Source organism: Trichechus manatus, unplaced genomic scaffold, assembly GCF_000243295.1.
Source record: "Trichechus manatus latirostris isolate Lorelei unplaced genomic scaffold, TriManLat1.0 scaffold00137, whole genome shotgun sequence".
NCBI classification, from domain to species: Eukaryota; Metazoa; Chordata; class Mammalia; order Sirenia; family Trichechidae; genus Trichechus; species Trichechus manatus.
The window spans coordinates 7,135,275-7,141,274 of NW_004444073.1; positions in this window are offsets into that span (position 1 = coordinate 7,135,275).

Consider the following 6,000-nt stretch of genomic DNA (forward strand, 5'->3'; position numbering starts at 1 on the left):
AGTGGTCAGAGCAGAGGGCCAGGGCATCCTCCCACCCGCTTACTGTTTGAGAATGGAGAAGCCTAAAAAGTTGGGGAACTTAAGGAGTTTATAGAGAATCCCTGGGGTAGTGCCAATGGTTAAAGTACTTGGCTACTAAATAAAAGATTGGAGATTCAAGACCACTGAGAGGTGCCTCAGAAGAAAGACCTGGTGATCTACTTCCAAAAAATCAGCCACTGAAAACCCTATGGAGCACAGTTCTATTTTGATACATACAGGATCACCATGAGTCAGAGACGACTCAATGGCAGCTGGTGGTGGTGATCGTGAACACCTTACAGAAGATTCAGATAGAGGATACCTCTAGAAATTTTCACTCAAGCAGAAGAAAAAAATTTTAAGTTGTTCTTCTCAATAAATAATGAAATAAGGGCTCTATCAAAAAGAGAAAGAAGGTCCATGAGAAAATAGACTTAAATGCATTAAAATGAGAAGAAAGGGCTTGTTGAAAAAGAGAAATGCTGTAAGCAAACTTTCAGCATTTCAAAAAGCAGAATTAAACCCTCATTTAGAGTAGAGATAGCAGAACTGGTACTAAAATAATTGAATAATTAATGTGGAGGACACATTTGAGAATTCATTATCGAATAAAGAGGGGAAAGATAAAGATGGAAATGGTGAGAGAAAAAATGATGGATCTGGAAACTTAAAACAAAGATCTAACTTAAGATCTAAGTGAAGTATGTGAAAAGTTGTTTGGTCAATTAAAATCTGATAGGTCAAAACTGAAGAATTTGTTCTACAGAAGGCAGCATGGCAACATTAACAGAAAGAGGATAGATAGGCTGAGAGAAGATATCTGTGATGCCTAAAACCATCTAGAACAGCAAGGAAAAATGATTGAATGACCCAAAAAGGAAAATGGGCAAAGGATAGGTAGAATAAATTCACAAAAGGGAAAATCCAAATGGCTAATAAGCATATGAAAACATGCTCAGCCTTACTGAAAATCACAGAAATGCAACTTAAAATAAGACACTACTCTTTATCCCTCTGAATGGCAAACATAGGAAACTTAGATAATATAAAGTGCTGGCAAGGATGAGAACAACGAGTAGGACTGTAGATGCATTTCTGGAGTGCAACCCGACAGTGAATTTAACTGTGAATATCTCTGTGATTCACGAATTAGCTGAAGAAGAAGCAGAAGAAGGTGGAGGAGGAGAAAGAAGCAGGGAAAGAGGGCAAAGGAAGGAAGACAGGGAGAGAAGGAGGGAGGAAGGATGATGGGAAAAAAATGATAGCTGATCCTGAAGAAGAAAGTAGAATAACTTGAATAGAATTAGTAGGTGTAAACTATAATTATCTTTATTTTCTTCTTACTTTTCTGTAATTTTCATTTTTAATAATTTATTTTATAATATATATGCATTATACATGAATTTTATAATATATTATACATAAATGTCAGAAAATAAGTTATTTTTAATTGTCCCTAGTCCCACCACTGGAGGTTTACAGCTACTGTTAACATTTGGTATATTTCCTTTGGAAAATTTTCTGTGCATAAGCACTTTCCCAAATCATTATTCTTCAAAAAAAATGATTTCATCATTTTAAAGGTTTGCATAATGTTACATTAATTGAATGTACCATAATAATTTCTAAATTTGTCCTCATTATAGAAAATGTATGCTATTTCCAAAATTTAAAATTACAATTAAATAATTTTTATGTAACTTTCATAACCATTCCGAATTACTTATTTTTTACCATGCATTCATAGAGGTAGAATAACTGTGTTTTTACATTGTTAACACTCTTTATTACACATTACCCAATTGCCTTCAAGAATAATTAATTACACAAGTTAGTACTTTCTCCTACTGTATGAAATCTCCACTTAACTTTACCCACTGTGTATTTTTAAAAGTCTGTGACAATTTAATCAGTGAAGAATATAATAACATTATTTGAATTTGCCTTTTTTTAATAGTGATGTTTTAAAATTTTGCATTTACAGGCCATCTATTTCTTCTGATCTCAGAAAATTCTACCAAATCTGAGCTTAAGCAACATCTTCTCATGGGGCTCTGATGACTCGACTCACAATTGCCATCAGCACCTCACCTCACCTTCATCCAAGCTCCCAATTCCCTTTATCCAGCACTGTTTTTTCCTTTCCCATAGCAATTACCACCTTCTGTATAAATTTATGGGAGCCCTGGTGGCACAGTACTTACATGCTCGGCTGCTAAACAAAAGGTCGGCAGTTCGAATCCACTAGCTGCTCCTTGAAAACCCTGTGGGCAGTGCTGCTCTGTCCTATAGGGTCCCTATGAGTCGGAATATACTTGACAGCAATGGGTGTGGTTTGTGTTTGGTTTGGTTGGTTGGTATACTTTATAATTTACTTATTTATTGTTTCTTTTTTTTTCTTAATTTCCTGTGTGGCTATCTCCTCCAGTTATAATGTAATATTCCCAAGAGCATAGATCATTGCATGTTTTGTTCATTGATATTGGTGAGATTCTAGAAGCTGGCCTGGCTCATCGTAGGCTTTCAATAAATGTTTTGTTTTGCTTTATTTTGTTTTGATGAATATTACAAAAGTGAAAAATTTTATCTCTATTTCTCTTAGCTCTCCTATGTTTTGCTTCTTTTAAACTTAAATTTTTAATCTTTTGGGACATTGTATACAGCATGAAATGAGAAACTAAATTTAATATTTCTTTCAAATTGCTACCCAATTTCTGCAGCAACATTGCCCATTCCCACATTTACTTGTGTATCTATCTTTATCTTACATTAAGCCTTTATGTATAAAAGTGCCTTTTTTATATTCTCTTTTGGATTATTCTTTCATGGTATGGTATGGTTTTAAGATTTATAGTTTTTAATACATTTAAATAACTGACATTGCTGGTTTCCCTTAATTGCCCTTCTCTATTATTTTTTATTGACTATTTTTACCCATTTATCTTTCAATTAAACTTTAGAAACACTTTATCAAGTTCCAAATCCACTAGGATTTTGAATAGCGTGATGTTTAATTTGTTTGCGAAGAAATGATGAAGTAAAAAAAGAGCTGAACAGAAGAATTCAAAGAGTAGCTCGAGAAGACAAAATAAAATATTATAAAGAAATGTGCAAAGACCTGGAGTTAGAAAACCAAAACGGAATAATACCTTGGCATTTCTCAAGCTGAAAGAACTGAAGAAAAAATTCAAGCCTCGAGTTGCTGTTTTGAATGATTCTATGGGCAAAATATAGAATGATACAGAAAGAATCAAAAACAGATGAAAGGAGTACACAGAGTCACTGTACGAAAAACAACTGGTCAATGTTCAACCAATTTAGGAGGTAGCATATGGTCAAGAATTGTCAGTATTAAAGGAAGAAGTCCAAGCTCCACTGAAGGCATTGGCGAAAAAACAAGGCTGTAGGAATTGACCAACTCGATGGCACCTAACAACAACATGTTTAATCAATTTCTTTTTTTTTTTTTTTCCTGAGTTACTTTATCTTTATTTTTTCTTATTGTGCTTTAAGTGAAAGTTTACAGCTCAAGTTAGTTTCTCATACAAAAATTTATACACTCCAGATTTCCCATGTCCATTCAACCAGCTCCTGTCCCTTTCTGCCTTCTCATCTCGCCTCTGGACAGGAACTGCCCATTTAGTCTCATGTATCTACTTGAACTAAGAAGCACACCTGAACACAATTTATGTGTTATAGTCTAGTCTAATCTTTGCCTGAAGAGTTGACTTTGGGAATGGTTTCAGTTCTGGGCTAACAGAGAGTCCGGGGGCCATGCCTTCCCAGGTTCCTCCAGTCTCAGTCAGACCATTAAGTCTGGTCTTTTTACTAGAATATGAGTTTGGCACCCCACTTTTCTCTTGCTCCATCAGGGACTGTCTGTTGTATTCCCTGTCAGGGCGGTCATTTGTGGTAGCTAGGCACCATCTAGTTCTTCTGGTCTCAGGCTAATGGAGTCTTTGGTTTATGTGGCCCTGTCTGTCTTGTGGGCTAATATTTTCCTTATGTCTTTGGTATTCTTCATTCTTCTTTGCTCCAGGTGGGTTGGGACAAATTGATGCATCTTAGATGGCTGCTTGCTAGCTTTTAAGACCCCAGACGCCACTCACCAAAGTGGTATGCAAAACATTTTCTTAATAAACTTTGTTACAACAATTGACCTAGATGTCCCCTGAAAGCATAGTCCCCAGACCCCCTCCCTTGCTACTCTGTCCCTCAAAGTGTTTCATTGTACTCAAGAAACTTCTTAGCTTTTGCTTTAGTCCAGTTGTGCTGACTTCCCCTGTAGTGTGTGTTGTCCTTCCCTTAAGATAATTCTTGTCTACTATCTAGTTAGTGAATACCCCTCTCCTTCCCTCCCCACCCTCATAACCATCAAAGACTGTTTTCTTCTGTGTTTAAACCTTTTCTTGAGTTCTTATAATAGTGGTCTTATACAGTATTTGTCCTTTGGCGGCTGACTAATTTCTCTCAGCATAATGCCTTCCAGATTCATCCACGTTATGAGATGTTTCACAGATTCATCATTGTTCTTTACCATTGTGTACTATTCCATTGTGTGAATATACCATAATTTGTTTATCCCTTCGTCCGTTGTTGGGCACCTAGGTTGCTTCCATCTTTTTGGTATTATGAACAGTGCTGCAATGAACTTGAGTGTGCATATATCTATTCGTGTGACGACTCTTATTTCTCTGGGATATATTCCACGGAGTGGGATTGCTAGATCGTATGGTACTTCTATTTCTAGCTTTTTAAACAAGGGCCAAATCGATTTTCAAAGTGATTGTACCATTTTACATACCCACCAGCAGTGTATAAGTGTTCCAGTCTCTCCACAACCTCGCCAACATTTATTATTTTGTGTTTTTTGGATTAATGCTAGCCTCATTGAGGTGAGATGGTATCTCAATGTAGTTTTGATCTGCATTTCTCTAATAGCTAATGATTGTGAGCATTTCCTCATATATCTGGTAACCACCTGAATGTCTTCTTTGGTGAAGGGCTTGTTCCTATCCTTTGCCCATTTTTTTAATTGGGTTGTTTGTCTTTTTGTTGTTGAGGTTTTGCAGTATCTTGTAGATTTTAGAGATTAGACCCTGATAGGTTATGTCACAGCCAAAAATTTTTTCCCAGTCTGTAGGTTGTCTTTTTACTCTTTTGGTGAAGTCTTTTGATGAGCATAAGTGTTTGATTTTTAGGCACTTCCAGTTATCTAGTTTCTCCTCTGGTATTTGTGCATTGTTACTTATGGTTTGTATTCTGTTTATGCTGTATATTAGGGCTCCTAGCATTGTCCCTTTTTTTTGCTTCCATAATCTTTATCATTTTTTGATTTTATATTTAGGTCTTTGATATATTTTGAGTTGGTTTTTGTGCACGGTATGAGGTATGGTGTTGTTTCATTTTTTTGCTGATAGATATCCACTTATGCCAGCACCATTTGTTAAAGAGACTGTCTTTTCCCCAGTGAATGGACTTTGGGCCTTGGTCAAATATCAGCTGCTCATAGGTGGATGAATTTACGGCTGGATTCTCAATTCTCTTCCATTGGTCTATGTATCTGTTGTTGTACCAGTACCAGGCTGTTTTGACTGCTGTGGCAGTATAATAGATTCTAAAATCAGGTAGTGTGAGGCCTCCCACTTTGTTCTTCTTCATCAGTAACGCTTAGTTATTCAGGACCTCTTCCCTTTCCATATGAAGTTGGTGATTTCTTTCTCCATCTCATTAAAAAATGCCATTGGAAGTTGGATTGGGATTGCATTGTATCTGTCAGTTGTTTTGGGTAGAATTGACATTTTCACAATGTTCAGTCTTCCTATCCATGAGCAAGGTATGTTCTTCCCTTACATAGTTCTCTTTTGGTTTCTTGCAGTAGTGTCTTGTAGTTTTCATTGCATAGGTCTTTTACATCTCTGGTTAGATTTATTCCTAAGTATTTTATCTTCTTGGGGGCTATTGTAAATGGTATTGATT